Source organism: Canis lupus, chromosome 19, assembly GCF_003254725.2.
Source record: "Canis lupus dingo isolate Sandy chromosome 19, ASM325472v2, whole genome shotgun sequence".
Lineage (NCBI taxonomy): Eukaryota > Metazoa > Chordata > Mammalia > Carnivora > Canidae > Canis > Canis lupus.
In genome coordinates, this window is record NC_064261.1 from 37,851,530 (window position 1) to 37,871,294 (window position 19,765).

At 39.5% G+C, this 19,765-nt stretch overlaps 1 long non-coding RNA gene across 1 annotated transcript; it reads left to right on the forward strand.

Annotated features, from left to right (window-relative positions):
* Positions 1-399: 399 nt before the first annotated feature.
* On the forward strand, positions 400-8,732 carry LOC118351546 (uncharacterized). The gene is made up of 3 exons (XR_004807123.2): positions 400-469; positions 2,803-2,889; positions 8,468-8,732. It is a non-coding gene; the product is annotated as an uncharacterized LOC118351546 (long non-coding RNA).
* The last annotated feature ends 11,033 nt before the right edge of the window (positions 8,733-19,765 follow it).

Here is a 19,765-nt window from a genome sequence, read left to right on the forward strand (position 1 = left end):
CTTTAAACATTGCTGTGAATTAATGTTCTTCGTTTCTCATCCCATATTATATAAATTAAGTGTATATTGCATGCAGATTAAGTTTATGTTGCAGTAACAAAGAGCCCTCAAATCTCAGTGATTTAACCCAATAAAGTTTCCTCATACATGTTACATATCTCACATGGATCAGCAGAGAACTCTGTTCCATATAATCATTCAAGATCCAGGCTCATGGAAGGCTTGACCAGTGGCCTCATCAGTCACTACAGCTGGGAAGAGTGCTGAAGTTCTCACACTCAGCATCTCCTGTCTCAACCCAGAAGTGAAACAAGCTACTTCTTTCTGCTCAAAGCCCATTGGTTAAAACTAGTTAAATGCTCTTTCCCAACCATAGGGAAGAGGGGGGCAGAGAAGTCTAATCATTTCATGTGACCAAAAGAAAGGGAAAAACCAGATGTGGATAAACCCCAGAAGTCTCTACTGCACTGTGAGTCTGTAAAAATTAAGCTTTGTTCCTGATAGTAGAATGAAGGGCATTGTACCTGTAATAAATGCTTAAGGTAACGTTTGATTGATGAATGGATCGAAAATTAGAGGTATTTCAAAGAACAGGGAGTGTTGCTTGGAATCCTAGGTTCTAGATTGGAATCCCAAACCAACTTTGTTCCTGCTTTCTGACTGACCTTGGGCAAGTTTGATCACCACTCTGAGCCTTAGATTTTTTAATCTGTAAAATAAGTGATTGAATGACATTACTTCTATGGTCCCTTCTTGCTCAAATATTCTAATATTCTATGGTGTAGTGGGAGGTATTCATCTCCAGTATTACCCTCTTTTTGTCTATGAAAAAGATCTTGTTAACAAAGGCCGAGCCATCCTTGGCAGAATTATCCCTTGAACACCAGTTGGCTTTTTGTCCTAAATAAATGGAGAAGCCACATAGGAAAGAACAGTGCAGAGAGAAAGGATCCAGAAATAGCCTTTCCTTTCAAGCCAGAGTCAAGCAGGAGCCTTGAGCAGACTGGAGACGTCCACTTTGCTTTGGGGAGATGCCAAAGCTGTCTCTTCAATCAAAGAGGATTTTAAGAGGAGCACAAAAATTCTTTAATGTTCTCTGAGCTGCTCTCTGGCCCTGGCCCAGGAAACATTGTTATTGTAACTGAGACGCCAGGACATTTGGCAGTGTTATATTCTTGTTTGGCCCAGTGCAGCTCTTTATTTATTAAAGCCTCAGGTCTCTTCAGGCCATGGTTCAGTGTATTAATTTATGTAGTTTGCCTCCCTAGAGAGAAGACCAATTTGAATACCCTCAGCTTCATTATGACCCAGTCTGTTGCTGAGGTATTAACCCTGAAGCTTTTTCTTTCCTCTCCTTTCTTATTAAGCCTGTAAAAGGAATGTGGGGCCCACTCTAGGCAGAAGTCAAGATCCAACACCTCACCTCTCCCCTTTCAACTGCCCCTTTCTTGCTTCACTGTCCTGATATGAAATGGACTCTGTTTCACGGGACTCTGTTTAATTCAGTCAGTTGTAAGTTATCAAACCTGATATTTCTCAAGTGCTAAATATATGCAAGCCATACATTAGCTAATTTAAATGAGACCCAGTCCCTGCCTTCAAGAGCCTAGGAATGGACAGGCAGTCCCTGACAATAGTTCAACTTACAATTTTTTGACTTTAGGGTGGTGTGAAAGTGATAAGAATTCACTAAAAACTGTGCCTTGGATTTTTAGTTTTTACCGTATCCTGGCTAGTGGTAGATGGTATACTGTCTTGTGATACCGCAGCTCACAGTCAGTCATGTGATCAGGAAGGCAAACAAGGGATACCCTTACAACCATTCTGTCCCATGCAACCATTCTGTTTTTCGCTTTCAATAGAGTATTCAATTAATTATATGAGATAGACAATACTTGGTTATAAAATAGCTTTCTGTTAGATGATTTTGCCCAACCGTAGGCTGATATAAGTGTTCTGAGCACATTTAAGGTAGGCTAAACTAAGCTATGATGTTTGGTAGGTGAGGTGTATTAAATGCGTTTGGGCTTCTGACATTTTCAATTTAGGGTGAGTTTATCAGGACATCAACCCCATTGTAAATCAAGAAATATTTGTAGTGGGGAGCCAAATGTGGAGACAAACTTCTCCAGGAGAGTGTGGCAGGTGCAGTACTAGAGGCCAGTACAAGAGGAGGGATGCGGAGGAGGGAGTGGGCAGACCTGGCCAAGAGGCACAGGTGGGGCAGATTTCCAGAGAAGGGTATTTGACTTGGGTCCTGAAAGATAGGTAAGAGTTTACCAGATGATTATATGTCCGAGCCTAGGACAAAGTATGATGGGGTCAAACCACACTCCGTGCTTGAGGAACTTCAAATAATTTCAAGTGGCTCATGCACAAATTCACTCAAGCATGAATGAGAAGTGCAGCCGTAAGAAAGGGGCCTGATCATGGTGGGTCTTGTTATTTGAAAATAATTTAGGCCATCGTCCTTCCCAAGAGTACTTGTAAAATGGGTTCCCAAAGACCCAAATGTCTCCTGAGGTCCTAAAATAAACTATGCCAAGCGGAGTCCCAGTAGGAAATAGTACTCTCACATGTGTTGATTTATAAAGGGACCGTTGAGAGAAGCATGAGTATAGAACAGCCACAGAGAAAGTGCAGTGTCCAGGAGTCCAGTGGCAAAGGAGCTGTCATCACCAGAAGGGATGAGGGGAAGGTGTGGGTCTTGGAGCTTGGAAGGGGAGAGTTGTGTAGAAGAAAGACGTATAGGACACAACCAGAAGACAAACGCCCCAACTGCCATCTACTTTTTCCCTCTAGTCTCCTGTCCCTCACTGAACCAGAAGCCAGAGCCTACTGACATAGCTGGAATCTACTCTACAAGGTGTGAAAGACAAAATACACCAGGTAATTAAAGGGATGACATTATTCAGGCTACTGCAATAGGGGAGGATGTTCATTAGTGAGCAGTGACTAAAATAATGGGAAGGGGGGGTCTGTGTTCTGTAGAGGCAAGTAAATAAGAGAATTGTAAAGAACAGTAGAGGTGGGTGTTGCCTATATCAAATGGGAAAGGATAATTCTTTGTCTTTAACTCTATTTCCCTGAACACAAAAGCGTGGGAGAATTTCCTAACTGTTACTGTTTTTGGTTAGTGTAGGGCTCAGATGAAGTTCAACACTCTCGATTCCCCTATCATTCAAGATGAATGAGTACTATTCATCTCCAAACATCTCATAAACATTCACAAGCCTCCTGAATGGGGCAAAGTGAAATCTAAGAAAATAGTCTCTCTCAAGGACTGTTGTTGGCATTGTTCCTATAGAATCAGTTGAACCATCTGTTGTTGAGGAGTGGTGGCAAAACTCAGTTTGTTTTTTTTTTTTTTTGAAATCTCGGATATCAGGCATCTTGCATGAAAAAGAGAAATATTGCTATTATTAGAATTGTATTAATTACTATTAAATAGTCAGGAGTTGAACCTTGAGGGTAACCTGTCTGGTGGAATCCAGGTCAGTGGAGGAAAATCTTTCAGTTATGCAACACCACCCATTGGGTTTCTTAAAGCTAGAATGCCAATGATCTGATGATGTGCATGGTATTGGTTACCTATTATATAAGGACATGCATGACCTGAGCATTTCACTGGAATTGCTTCCTTAGGGGCCCCGACAGAGCTTGTCCAGGAAAAAATCTGGCCCATGCATGGTCTGCTGCAGGGATGAATCCTTCAAGGTTTATGTCACATCATTGGACTTTGACTTGTGGAGCTTCTTCAAAGGGCCAGAGCAAGGCAACTTAGAGTTCTAATAGACAGGAATTGGGGTGGCCAGGTTTTAGTTCTCCATGATATCAGCTCAGGTAGGAGGGAGAAAAACTGGAAAACTTAGTGTGGAGTATGGTAGCTAGATACAGAAGGAATCTGAAAGAATTGAAAATCTGGTATTATTGACAATGTGGGCAAAGCAACAGGATCCAGTCCAATTTGTAGGTAGATACAAGTGGTTTTTCCAAGGAATGGGGAAAGACAAAAGTCAACTAAATTTCTACTACAGATGACAAAGTTTGTGTATCAATAAGTTATCTGCACTTGACATAGAAGCACAAAATAGCTCAAAGGCAATGAACAGCAGGGCCAGAATGTGATAACTGTGGAAAAAGTGCTCTGGGAAATATACAGTTTTCCACTCACATAAAAATCTCTCTTTATAGTCACCCTCCTCTTAATAAAAAATAATTGCAAAGGAAAATTATTCTTGATCCCTAAATAAGGATAGTCTCATCAGATTTGGCCAGATGATTTACATAAATGCAGCAAGAATGGTGATTTACCATTACGTAGGTCTTCTTAAGTTTGCTTTCCTGAAAGCTTTTTTTTTTAAAGCTTTTATTTTTATTTATTCATGAGAGACACAGTGAAAGAGAGGCGGAGACACAGGCAGAGAGAGAAGCAGGCTCCACGCAGGGAGCCGACATGGGACTCCATCCCGGGACTCCAGGATCACGCCCTAGGCCGAAGGCAGGCGCTCAACCGCTGAGCCACCCAGGCATCCCATTCTGTAAGCTTTTAAAAAGAATCTCAGATTGGACTTTTAAAATCCTTGGAAGCTTGGACATCAAGCCAAAAACTTACCACAAATCTCACCTGCAATACCTATAAGTTTCAGTGAAATCCACTCTTCTTAGGGTTCCAAAAAAAAATCCTAATTTTCCTGAGCTTCCCATATGTATGACTTTTCTTACTTACCTGTCACACTAGAAACTCTAGTGTAAGGCAGATATAATGACAGTTTTTCCAAAAGGGCTTTGTAAACATGAGTTCCATAAAGTCAACCTTTGTTTCTTAAATGTGTTTGGTCATATCTGATTTAATGAGCATCAGACTCAAATATGTCATTCCAAGTAAGGCCATGGTTGCATAACTAATATTTCCAATTGTCTTGCTAGAATGGAAGACTGGTAATTATTGAACCTGTCCAAATCAGTATATTGCCATGAAAAGAGAACATTTAATAGTTCCTGAATTCTAGAGAAGTCAGGCAGGGAAAAAAGATAAATGTGTTATTTCTGTTTATAAAAGCAAATTCTATTAAATTGTTATGAGTTATAGTCAGCTTAAAAGAAAAGACAACTTAAGGGTTTCTTTATATCCAGAAAATAGGATGTTAAAATATGAACAATATTCCTAACACAAGCCACATTCATCTTTCATCATTCAGTCCTATATAATTAATTCTTTTTCCACTGCAACTTGGATTAGCAATCCCATGAACCCATCTGCTTTTTGACTAATGTCTTGGAAATTCTGACTCAGTCCTTTTTCTTTTCTTTTTTTTTTAAGATTTTATTTATCCATGAGAGGCACAGAGAGAGAGAGATGCAGAGACACAGGCAGAGGGAGAAGCAGGCTCCATGCAGGGAACCCAACGTGGGACTCGATCCCGGGTCTCCAGGATCAGGCCCTGGGCCAAAGGCAGTGCTAAACTGCTGAGCCACCTGGGCTGCCCTGACTCAGTCCTTTTGTCTCTACATTGTTTAAGTGAGGCTTTATGAAGCCTGTGCCCAAAAGTACCAAGCAAAGTCCCTTTCACAGAGCTCTGAGACAGTCTCCTGTTAAAGAAAATCCTCAGGCATATACCTGAGTGGTACAGGCAAGACCACTCATGGAAGCATCAAAGCAAAACTTACCTGTAGGTGACAAAAGACCGCAAATGATTGTAGTTACTTTATTACTGATCATGTTCAAAACTGAAAGATCTAGGGGCCTGTGGCTGGCTTAGTCAGTAAAGCATGCAACTCTTGATCTCAGGGTCCTGAGTTCAAACCCCACGTTGGGCATAGAGCATACTTTAAAAAAAAAAAAAATTCAAAAGTGAAAGATCTGATGAAGGTTCATTACAAGAATAATGTAGCTAAAGAGCAAATTGGAGTGTTTCTATGTAGTGTGAAACAAAGTCAATCTAAGACAAGTTTTAGATAAAATATCCATAAATATAATGATTAGTCCTATCTTCAAAGAATAGGACTAACTACTGAAAATGGATTAACATAATCTTTACAGAGAAAAATATCTTCAAATATGACTTGTAGTAATCCTGAGATTATAATATACAATGACTACTAAGCACATAATCAGAATATACCAAGAATATATTGATACCATCAAGTGAAGAGAGTAAGTCTGGAATAGGTCTTAAATATCTGCATATAAATAAAACTCCATAGGTTAGTAATGTGAATCCTCATTTGAAAACCATTGGCCTGGATGCTAGGTTCAAATTAAAGAAGTAAAATTGCTACCAAATTAACATTTAAGAAATAAATTATGACTAATAACACTTACTGTTTTTGTTTAATATTATGGAAAGTAGCTCCAGGACTTTCAGTAATAGAAGTATATCACAGACAGTGGGGGCACTGACAATTCTCTAGCAGCTTCCCATATAGCATATCATTTCTAAATATTTATATTAATAACATTTTACCCATATGGATTTAACCTAGGGAAGGGTAAGTATCTTTTCTGATCTAATAATGTTTTCCATGCAACTCATCAACAGTAACATCAAATAAATCTAATTTTTCCCAGCAGCTCTCTTTCTACAAGGGAAAATAACAAATCTCATGATTTCCTGGGGACCCTCTGGGAAATCTTAAAGACAAACTTAAGAGTAAAAGAAACCACTTAGGATTCAATTTAGGAAAGGCAAAATACCAAAAATTTTCAGGAGAATTTGAGCACTGGTTAAGATAGGTTCATGGGTTACTGAGAATAATGCTTGGCTACCAGTGTAATCAAAGTGATAGCAACAAAATAAATAAGTAAACAGAGGAGATACCGTGATGATAAGGGGCCTTAACTTAGCTCTTTCAAAAGTGAAAGACTTTGTTCTCTTAAATAATCACAGACATGACAAAGTCAACATAAAACACAGGAAATTACTCTTATAATACACAGAATCTTTGTTATCTGGACAAACGACACAAAAGGTATGAGTAAACCTTTGCAAACTCTTATCAGGAGCAGACTGATAATCTCAGATAATTTTGTCATTTCAATTGAGAACAAAATTCTAGTTTTCTTAAGTAGAACTGATGCTAAAGCCTTAAAAACAATCTTGCAAAAGGGCTCAGCTGGTTAAGCATCTGCCTTTGGCTCAGGTCATGATCTCAGGATCCTGGGATTGAGCCCTGTGTTGGGCTCTGTGCTCAGCAGGTAGTCTGTTTCTTCTTCCTCCTTTCCTCCTCTCTGTCTGTGATCTCTCTCATAAATAAATAAATAAATAAATAAATAAATAAATAAATAAATAAATAAATAAATAAATAAAATCTTTGAAAAAAGATCTTGCAGATTAATCATAAACCTTAGCCAGCTTTGATCATGGCAAGTAAAATTCCCTTTCTGCAAAACTTGCTATAAACTTTATTCCCATTCACGTTTGTCCTAAACTTTCCTATTTCTCATTCTTGAAGAACCATTTTCTTTTAGGACAAAACTGCTGTCTCTCCTCTCTCTTCCTCTCTCTCTCTCTTTTTTAATAAAAACACATCTCTTTAGCACAATTTCTCAAAGCGACAAAAAATAACCAAATTTATTACAGCCTCTCTGTAACCTACAGGAACCCTAGGAATATTCAATTCATGTGTTTATTTCTCTCAAGCCAATCAGAATAGAGCTCTTTTTAAGAGATTTGATAATCTAATTTGGTAATACCATCTGAATATAGGAATATATTATAAAATCACAAGCGCATATACATATGGATACAGTTAGACAGTTTACAAATTCAATTTTAAAATTTCACATAAACACAGAAATACAAAATTCAATGGTTCATATCAAAGAGCTCTTCTCTTCTCATTGGGTATAAATTCTTAATTGATTTAAGCTGAAGACTGAAAAACAGAAAAGAGTAACAAGATGGATTATCTGTCATCTCTCACCCATCAGAGACAAGATCTCTATAAACCATTGATCCATTTGCAGAAATCACAAATGATCAGATTATAAAACTGTTGAAGCTGGCATCAGAAATCACCAACTTCAGGGGTCTCCTGCTTCCTGAAACACAAGGTTTTGCCCTTGTGTTTAGCCGCTTCACTTTTTTTCTTTTTTAGGATTTTATTTATTTATTTCTGAGAGACATGAAGAGAGAGGCAGAGACATAGGCAGAGGGAAAAGCAGGCTCCCCACGGGGAGCCCGATGTGGGACTCGATCCCTGGACCCCAATATCACTCCCTGAGCCAATGGCAGATGCTCAACCACTGAGCCACCCAGGTGCCCACTGCCACTTCACTTTTATGAAAGACCTACACTAGTAAAATACCGGCTTTTCCCACAAAAGTGGAAATTCTCTTCAGATTTCTTCCCATTAGTAAAAACAGGTACTAATGTTAAGTTTTTCATAAAAGCCAAGTGGCGTAACTCAAACTTTTGGAAAGTGGCCTGTGTTCTTTGTTTTATGCCATTTCTGTTTACAAAAGTTTTCACAGGAACATTCTACTTTCAAATGGTGGGGGAAACCTGGACTCAAAAAGAATCAAACTCCTCACGGTACCATTAGTGGACAAGAGTCTGGAACACAGGATCGGGAGTCAGCTGTATCAATTGGCCCTGCAGTCACCAGTGAGGAACGGAGCACAGTGTGTCAACACAGGGGTATGGTTACTTGAGTGGAGTAAAAGAGAATCTGAAGGAGAAACCCAATCTAGGAGTCAAGGCCCCTGTCAAAGAAAAAAACGCACTGGACGATGGAGCAGGTGAGTTTCTTCAGGCTGTTGCAATAAGGAGGAAAACCTAGTAATGAGGAATCCCAGGGTGCCTGGGTGGCTCAGTTGGTTAAGTGTCTGCCTTTGGCTCAGGTCATGTCTCGGGATCCTGAAATGGAGCCCTTCATCAGGCTCCCTGCTCAGCGGGAGTCTGCTTCTGCCTCTGCCCCTCCCCCTGCTCCTGCTCTCTCTTGCTCTTACTCTCTCTGTCAAATAAATAAAATCTTTTTTAAAAAATGAGGAATTCCAAAGAAAAGGAAGAAGATCTGAGTTTTATAGAACCAGGTAAGTAAGTGAATTGTGAGGAGCAGTGGAGGTGGGTATGATCTAAGTCATATTGGGAGGCGAGGGTTCTTTGCCAGCCAGTTGGCTGAAACTCAAAAGGGTGAGGGACTTCAGAAAACCAAAGGATGGGAGGATTTCTTAATCCTTGCTGTTTTCCTGGCAAATAGGGCTCAGGTACAGCTTCACCTTGTGAGGGCTTAACAAGCAAATGCGTGTAAGCTGTGGCTCTGATTGTTACTTTAGGGGCTTTGACTTTGGCATCACATGGCAGTGATCACTGTGATCCATTGTAAGATGTATCATCATTTTTTTTTTTTTTACTGTGTATAAGTCAAACATGTTTGAAGGTTGATTCATCTTTCAAAACAGAACTCAGAGTTAGGTGGGAAAGGTGAGTCTAGAGAGACAGCCAAGGACAGGGTGAGGAGGAGCTTTGGGAGAACTTAGGCTCCAGAATGAGGGGTGTGATGCTGTCTTGGCTGAGAGCCTGAGTCTTGGGGCCAAACTCTCCGGATTTGGATGCAGATTTTACCTCTTACTGCCTCTGTGATCTTGAGTGAGTTACTTAGCCACAGTTTTCTTCCACTGTAAAATGATACTAATAGCATCTGCTTCCAAGGAATTTTGAGATTTAATACAAAAAAAGCACCCAGACTCGTGTCTGCAATGTAGAATTAGCTATGCCGACTACTAGAACTTTGCTTGCTGTTGTCTCCCTTTTCTACTTTTCTTGGCTAAGTGTTGCTCTCTGGGAGCACTATCACAAGACTGATGCACCCGTCTAGGAGTGACTCATTGGCCCAGTCGGGTTGGATTTAGGGGTATAAGGGTGGGTAAGGGCTCCACTTGATACTATATCTGCATAGCTTTTTAAGCAAGAGTGACTAGAGTCAAATGATCACATCAACTGGTGAGGTTTTGGAGGTTGGGGTGTGCGTCAAGTCCTTGCTGATGCCACCTTTTTTGCGAAACAAAGCTTGACTAAGGGTTTGTTTGCACTGTATAGTTCCAGGAAGGTTCCCTTTGCATCAGTATCTACCTGGTACCCCGACTGAAACTTGCACTACAGTCAAAGTGGGGAATTCGAGTGAAATGGGCAGGAAGAAACGCCAAGAGCCTAAATATGTCTGAGGCTTGGAATGCACACAAAGTCATAAAGCAAAACGTTCAGTATGTTTATCAAAATATATAGTGTGTTTCATGAAAATATGAAAATTCAAAGAAAAGCAGTATCTCAGCCTTCTCCTAAGGATGGACACATAAAAGGAGATTTTAAGATTCTTGTCTGATAGAGATTGTTCCAAACTTCATTAGCAATGCCAACTTGATTTGCTTCTAGTTGTCAGCCCCCAAGGGAGCTGGTGAACTATTCCAGAGCATAAGGTTTCTCATATTGCTGTGCAAGTGGCTGCTGGCTACAGACAAGGACCACTAGCGTGGTTCAAAGCCAGTTCTGTGTCCCATTTCACTCAAGAATGGCTCCACAGGGGTATGTTGCGTGGATTGAGAGGAGGTCGGCAGGGACTACCACTATCTTTTGAAATCATGCAAGCAAAATACCCATTCCATTCTTTCCCTATTATGGACATAAATTGCAAATTGTAGCCGGAAACATTAGGGTGAAATACACACACACACACACACACACACACACACACACACACACACACCCTGTCCCCCAGCTCCTGCAGCTGCATGGAGGACAAAGAGAAACACAGAAACTGAACGCCCACAGCAGAAATGTCCATAGAAAAATGCCCATTTCCAAATTAATTTGAGTAGCATCACCATTTGCTTTAGTGCCCTGTCAAGCCTTGCTTCCACGGGCAGAAATGTTTTACACAAATAGATTGTTAGTACTGCAGGGAGTTGAAGTTTACTCAATCACTCTGAGAGCCACGGTTTCACAGCGTTTGACCATGACCCAGGGTAAGAAATACACTTTCTATTATGACCCAGTGCACACATCCATAACAGAAGCAAGATATCTGTGATATAAAAACTCCCACCATGGCTCATTACTAGCTATCAGCCTGATGTCACTGAGCCACCAAACATGGAGTTGGGAAGAGATGCACACAAGCGGCTGGCAGCACACAATTGCTACCTATCTACAACAGCAACAACTTTAGTTGAGACAGCTGAACTAGTGTTGCAGAAAACACTTTGAAAAAAAACCTTTCAAATTTGCAAAATTTGTAAAACAAAGAAAAGCATCCATGTGCAGTACCTGGAGGTGCTCTTCACAAAATTTTCTGGTCTTTGGAAGCCTTTTTCTGGAAGGCTGAAAGGCTCCCTGGTTATTTAAACCTCTGTTGAGGTTGTTCCAAGAAAGATGATCCCTCTATTGTAAATCACCGCCTTCTCCAATTTTTCTCTGGTCCCACTTTGCTTCAGCCCAGATATTTTCTTTGGAAGCAGTTTTAACAAAGTCCAAAAAAAATAAGTTTGGTACGCTATAAAATGAAGAGCGTGTATGTGTGTGTTAAAATTCACATGACTCTAGGTATTCTGAACAATTGGTAATGGCCATTGGTAGTTTTTCCTCAGGCCTTAAAATTATTGTGCAAATAAAAGAATTATATTGCTGGGCAAAAACCACCCTAAAACTCAGTAGTATTCAAGAATAACTATTCATTTCTTACATCTGAGGGTTAGCTATGGAGACTATCTGCTCTTACCTGGCTACTCTTTTGTTTGTAGAGAAGCTGGGGGGCTTCACTCTAAGCTAGGTTTAGGGGGGCAGCTTTTCTCCACATGTCCCTCATCCATCTTGTGGTGTCACTGGACTAGACTGATAGAGACACTCCTTCGCATGGCAATGGCAATAGCTCAAAAGACAGGAGGAAATTTGAAACCCTTTGAAGGTGTCACTTTTGCCTCTTGTCTGTTAGCCACATCAAGTCACAGGGGCAAGGCCAGAGTTCGAGTTCTACCCACAGAGAGAGGGTGCTGCAAAATGACATGACAAGGGGTATGGTTCCAAGGAGAGGAAAATAATTAGGGCCTGTGGTAAGCTGAATAATGCATGCCAAAGATGTCACATCCTAATCTCTGAAACCTGCAAATATTACCCCATATGGTAAAAGGGACTTTTCAGATGTGATTAAAGTAAGGGTTTAAGATGGAGAGATGATCTTGGGTTTTTACATGGGTCCAGTATAACCAATGGGTCCTTCTAAGAGGGAAGCAGAAGATCAGAATTAGCAGAAGGATATGGGAAGCAGAAGGAGAAAAGGTGATGTGGTATGGGGCCATGTGCTGAGGACTGAGGACAGCCTCCAGAAGCAGGAAAAGGCAAGGAAACAGAATGTTCTCCAAAGCTTCCAGAAGGAATGCTGTCCTGCCAACACCTTGATTTTAGACTTCTGCCCTCTAAACTGAAAGGAATAAATTTATATTATTTTAAGCCACTAAGTTTGTGATAATTTTTTTTATAGTGGCAATTGAACACAAGTGGGGATTTGGGTATCTGAATGTTAGGTGCTGCTGTAACAAATGCTTAAAAATGCAGATGTGGCTTTGGAATTGAGAGCATGATATTGAGTTTGGAAGTTTGAAAAAGCCTTGAACAGACTGTTAGTAGAAATGTGGATGTTAAAAACTCTGACAGTGAGGGCTCAGGAGGAAATGAGGAACATGTTATGGGAAACAGGAAGAAAGGGGATTCTTGTCAGATAGTGGTGGAAAGGTTACCTAAATTATGGCCTATATTTGTGTGGAAATGATTGGTTAGTGATGAACTTGAATATTTAACTAGGAGATTTCTAAGTGAAGTGTTGAAGGTGCAATCTGCCTGAATCTTACTGTTTGTAGTAAAATACAAGAAGAAAGAGATACGTTGAGAAAAGAAATGTTAAACAAATGGAACCAAGAATTAATGATTTTGGAAATTCTCAGCCTATCCAAGCCACATAAAAGACCCAAACTAGGAGATTTGTCATCAAGAAAGAAAGCCTGAAGAGGTAGCTGAGTGTATGGCTGGATAATCTTTTGCTAGTGCCTGGGAAGAAATAAAATGTCATAGTATTCTTTTATGCAGAGAGCTCTTTGAAGAGATTAAGCATGTGACTCATGGATTTCCTCAGCCATATCATCAGCCTCTCCAGGAAGAATCTATAGAGGAACATTTTATCTAGTGGAGGGAATCTCTATAACATACATAGGAGACCCACAAGATTCCTGATGATGTGATATAAAAAATGTTGCCACCTTGCACAAACGTGGACACAGAGGGGACAACGTTGAAAGAGACTGCTGGGCTACCCAAATTCCAAAGGCAGAAAACAGGTGGATAAAAGTACTTTGGTAAAAACATGTTCTACTCTTTATGAGAAAGAAAGAATGACTCAGGATAAACTCTTGGCCTCAGGGATTTGAACCAAAAGCCACAGAGGTTTAATCCACAGACCTTGAAATAGTTTTCACAGGCACATTTCAAAATTGCTTGGCACAAGTGACTTCTTCTTTCCCTCTGTTTTATTACTTTTTGAGCGGGAATGTCTGTAACTGTTGTCCTGGGCCTGTCTTACATTATACTTGGGAGAGCTGATAAATTGTTTGCTGGCTTCACCAATCTATAGATGGGGAGGAATTTTGCCCGAGGATGGATCATACCCAGAGCCTCGCTCATTCTTTACATAGGTGAAGTAATTTGGGACTTTTGAACTGATAATATTGAGAGATATTTTGAACTTAGATTTGATGCTGTGATAGATTGAGAATTTGGGAGACATTGGAAAAGAATGTATTTTGATGTGGGATGGATGTGAACCTTTGGGGGCAGGAAGGTAGACTGTGGTAAGCTGAATAAGGATCCTCCAATATGTTCACTTCCTAATCTCTGAAACTTTTGGATGATTCTCTATATGGCAAAAGGATATTTGCACCTATGACTGTTAGGATCTTTAGATGAAGAAATCCTGTATTTTCTAGGTGGACACTAAATATAACCACAGGGTCCTTATAAGAAAGAAGCAAGAAGGTCAAAGCCAGGAGAAGGCAATAAGATAACATAAGCAAGGATTGGAGTGATGAAACAAGACGTCAAGGACTGCCAGAGCATCTGGAATCTAGAAGAATTAAGGGACAGATTCTCCCTCAGACCATCCAGAAGGAACCAACTCTGTTGGTTACTTGATTTTAGCTCCTCATTTTGGACTTCTGATCTCCTGAACTCCTATATTATTTTAAGCCACTACATTTGTGGTAATTTGTTACAGTAGCAATTGGAATATATAGGACCAATATAAGACAATTAATACAATCTTACATAGGAATAAGCCTACCTTCCCTGCTTTTATATACAATGCCATTTTAGGCATTAGAATTATTTTTAAAATGTATACAATTATTTTTAAGATACGTACTTTGTGAACATTTGACATTCTCAAATGTGACTTGACCTTATATTGAAACCAAGTCATCTTCCAAGAGAAGGCATCTTACTGTAAAGATGAAAGTGAGTAATAGGAATCTGAAATACAGAAATGTATAAGCAACTATAAACACAATTTAAAAAGTTAAAGTAAAAAAAAATGATACATAATGGAACAAAAATTATTAGTGTAGGAGCACTGAGAGTCCCTGAAAGGAATTTTGTAGTTCACGTGCTCCCTCCTCCCTCTTCATTGTTGCTGGTTGGAAGCCAGGATGTCTACCTCATAAAGGTTAAAGCACTGGGAAAAGAGCAAGGAGAAAATAGAGAGAGAAAAAGAGCTGGTGGCCTATGGAGCAAGATGCCCTGGAGTACTCTATGCTGTGATTAAAATAGATAGAATGAGAAAGGGATTTTTTTTCTTAATATATTGCTGTAAATGATATAAATGGATCCTTTTTAAAGTTTTCAGGAAAGACAATAGCAATATATGCAATATTTGGATTTCTTCTGGGTTTTGGAAGGAGGATACATAGTACATATCTGTCATGTTACTTTGGATCCTTCCTCAAGGGTTATTTTATACTTGAGGAATACTTTAGTTTGTAAGTGTTAGAAAAAGGAACCAACAATATCTTAACAGGTAGGGTTTTGTTTCCCTTATATAACAAGAAGCCTAGAGACAGATGGTTGTGGGCATGGTCCTTCAAGGACCCAGGCTCTTTTCATTTTAATGTACTGGTCATCTGAGTAGCTTTTACACTCCTGTTTATACCCTATGTTTGAATAATAGCTGTTACAGTTCCCAGCATCATGACCTTATTCAAAGGCAAGAAGTACAAAGTGGCCAAGGTGAGAACCTATCTCCTCTTACATCTGTATTAAAAGGAAACAATCTTTTTCAGCATCCCTCAGCACACTTTTCCTTAGATCTTGGCCAGAGCTGGTTGCCCCCAAATTCAGTATTGTAGACAGGAGAATGCAAGAATCTGGCTTTCCAGACTCTGAAGTGGCATGTAGCAAAGAAAATAGGACTAGGAATGGTTTTTGGATGGCTGTCCATTGGGGTTTGCTGCAAATGTCCAGTCTCTCTTTCATTCAAGGACTCCTGGTTGGCAGTCAGCAGATTTGGAAACTGAGTGATGGTTACAACTCTGAGTCATGAGGTCCAGCTTCCAGAGAAAAGCCACAGGACTGCTCTTCAAAAATGCTGGCATTCCCCCTCACCAGTGGGCTTCTCAGTGCTCAGGCAAGTTTGTGTCTTCTGGGCTATCTTGGAGAACTTTGTATTGGAATGCATAATTAAGTCACATGTGATAAATCTTTTATATCACTTCTCTAAGTTCTCAGATTGCTTTCTTTACATTATATCAAGGTATTTCCAGCATCACCCCTTTGTAATAAGAAGAACTTGTGCATAGATCTTAAAAGCCCAGATTCTAGAACCAACCTAACTGATTTGAATCTCAGCTTTCCCACTTAGAAGCTGCATGTGGGAAATTGTTGAACTTCCAAATGCCTCAGTTTCTACTTTTATAAGTAGGGATGATAATACATATCTCAAGCTTATTCTTAGGATTAAGTAACTTGATATATAATAGTATTTTAAAGAGTGCTTGGCACCTGGTAAGAGCTACATGAGTGCCTGCTGGCATTATTTATGCTGGTCCCCGTGAGTCTGGATTTTAGCACCAAGTGAGAAATGATTAATACTACCCAGAACTGCTCATGTGAACAGACGGAGTCTGGAATTTTGATAACTGCTTCCATATCAATAGATTCAGCTCAATCTAAAGCTGTGTTCTTCCTTCTTTAGTCTAGAATTCTTAGGATCTCTCACCACATGGAGTCCCCAGATTTTTGCTTTTGCAAGATAGCCAAATGTCAAACCTCTGTGTGATGGTTCAGTCTTTTTTGAGCTTTATCTTTTCCATTGGTTTCTTGAGGTGTGGAAGGAAACTACCTCATCATGGCCTCCATTTGGTAAGGGAAGCCAGAACAGAGCTTGAGGGCCATGGGGTACATTCAGTCATCTGGATTTTCTCATGTCTCCCCATCTAGTCCTCAGAGTCCTCCTTTGTTCTAATCAATGTCCTTGCTTTCAAGTAGGAGAGTATTTAGGCTGTGCATTTAAGTGATTTTATAAGTCAGTGACCTACAAGATCAAATTTTGGTTTTAGTTTTTTATCTATCTTGACCTCTAGCTGCTAGAAAAAAAGAAATGTTGTTATTGTTGTTTTTTGTTTGTTTGTTTGACTGTCTTAAAAATCATAGAAAAATCCCTGGTATATGTCCTTTGAGCTGAGAATTTAGGAATTAGCGTCGAGAAGCTAGGAGTTACAGCTCATCATTCTCTTTCTTTAAGCTGTCCAACTCCATAAAACAAGACAAACAAAACCACCTTACTCCTGCAGTCCTTATATTCCTCAGCTGCTACTTGGTTTCCCCAAAATTGATTTCAGTGGGTACTTTGTTCTAGGTGAGCACAGTGTTAATTAAATTAAACTCCTTTGCTGCTCTATGCCATAAGCTGCCTGCATGAAAACTCTTTAAACCAATTGGATTTTCAACCCTCAGTCCCTACTCAAGCCAGATAACCCATCCTTCCGTTTTCCTGATGGTTTGCATCTGTTGGTTCTAATGTTTGTGTTAGGCCACTTAACTATAAGCAACAGAAAGCTACTGTACTTGATTTAAGGAGAAAAGTAATTTATCTAAAGGAAAGCTTAGAGTCAGGCTCAGAGGCACATGCATTTAGAAACAACTCCTCACATCATGTCATAAACCTGGTAAGGTGAAGACACTGCCACCTCTATCACCATGTAGACATATTACCTTCTAGCATCAACATCACAGTCAGTCACTGGTACCACTGCCAGCAGTACCATCCTAAAAATTTGATCAACCACCTTTACTGTTGGAGGCTTTACCTTCCACTGGAATTACATTGCATAGTTCCCAAGCTGTTAAAGATAGTTCAGGTCCCCAGCAGGGAAAACTATGTATGTATGTGTGTGTATATATATATATATATATATATATATATACACACACACACACACACACACACATATATATATAAATAACTATACTATATATAACTATATATATAATATATAACTATATATGTACTATATATAATATATATAACTATATATACTAAATATATATAACCATATATACTATGTATAATATATATAACTATATATAACTATATACATACTATATATAATATATATGTAACTATATATGTACTATATATATAGTATGTAATATATACATATTTTGTATTTTACAGAGACATGCTTCAAGACTGAATCACATGGTCCCAGCCTTATAAAGTGTACACACACAATTGTTACTTTGTTGCTTGTAATTTTCATACAATTTGAATAGGTTAAGAAATGTGGTTTGTATTTAAATATCTTAACTTATTTTTAAATACCTTAATATCTTTAATTTAAATACCTTAAATATCTCTTTTAGTTTTTAGTGTACTTTTCAGAGTGATTTCTGCCCTGATCTTCATGTCTTCCTGGTTTCCTGCGGATGGGCAGCATAGTGTAATGGAAAGACTGTGGGCTCTGGAGGTGGGAAAACTGGATTCAATCCTGACTCTGGCCCTAACCTATAGTGCCTATTGATGGGCATATTACTTAACTTTTCCAAGACTTGGTGCCTTTTTCTGTAAAATGAGTATAGTAAATATGCTCCATGGGTTGTTACGAGAATCAGTATAATTCACATAGAGCTTAGTAAGAGATGCTGAGAAACAATGGACTTGCTTGGGTGGACAGAGTTGTATTTTCTACATTTGTAATTGGGGAATTATCTGAAGTATGTTACATGGAACAAATATATGGGAAGAAGTAGAACAGACTTAGCAATACCAAAAGACACTGTTGCATTGTTGTGAAGTGATCCAAATATCTTCCCTTTTTTAACCTAACATCCCTTGTTCACAAGTAGTGGAAATGCTAAAAATCATCAAGTAAGCATGACCTTGACCATCCACAGCCAAGGTTTTCACTATTGAAGTCCTACAGTGTTATTTTCTTCTTCTCTAAGTTTGTAATGAATTCTCTCTTGAGAGGGCATGATGAAATATACAACTCCATCCTAGTAAACATCTTTATGTCTAAAAGCAATGTTCTTTAGTAATTATTAATGTAAATTATAATCCTAACTCTGTAAGAAAAACAACTGAGATAGTATTAATTTCCTTCAAAGGCATTTTAAGTATATTACTTATACAAATAACTAGAATATGTATACTATAAATATATTTGTATCATATAAATACACATAATGTGTGTACATATGAATATATGTACACACTTTCTCTATATACACATACATTTTTAAACTAGATCCTGAAGTAATAACCATATGTAATGTTCTCTGTAGCAGTGGGTCTGCGATGTTTAAATGATCGATGTCTTTCAGAAATCTCTAGGCACCAGGTGGTACAGTTATTAACCACCCGCTGGAACTTGGCTTTGAAGCAAATCTATTAGGGTTAGGATCTGTACCATCCATAATCAAAGCACAGTAAGTCTTGGCCGCCAGATGTCACTATTCTTCTATTTCCCTCCCGGTGCCCTAAGAGCTGTGAGACCTTATTTTCTGACAAGGGACTGGGGAAAATGCGTGCCTCCCAACATCCCTGGGATTTCACCAAAAGGTCTTATTAAGAGGAATAATCCTGCCCATGCTGATTTCCTTGGGGCTCTCGAATATCACCTGGACAGTTTCTGACAGCTGAGGATCCAAGTGGCTGAAAATTTGGGGGCTCATCTGGTCAAAAAAATGTTAGAGCCATTTCCTTGAGCTTAAAGTTAAAGGTAGGACTGACCTCATGCGCCTTGAGCCAAGAACTAGCCCAATGTAGGAGAGGCCATGAGGTGTGTTCTACTAAGATCCTGCAGTCAGGAGGCCTCCCTAACCCTTAGATGGCCCTGAGAGCTCACTTACAAAAGGAGAAAGTTGGGCTAAGTCAATTCGAGGGTCTAAAAATTCCATGAGCCTCAGTTTTTAAGCACCTCTGTTGAGGAGCATGGGCTGCAGAGTGGGGTGATCTAAATTCAAGATAGAAGACTCCAGGGAGGAGAGTGAAATAGGGGTGGAGAAATCCCACAGGGAAGGGAAGGGGAAGTTGAGCATAATTGTCATACAGGAATCTGATATAGGACTGGTTACAGGGCCTAAAAGGTGCTGGGGTGACGAACCTTGTCGTCCTGACTTTTAGGTGATCTAGCAGGCCACTCCCCCTCCACTCCAGATCCTACTTAATGATCTGTAGTGCTCAGTGATGTGCCTGTACCACTGTCTCTCCCGGGGCTTGGTTGGAT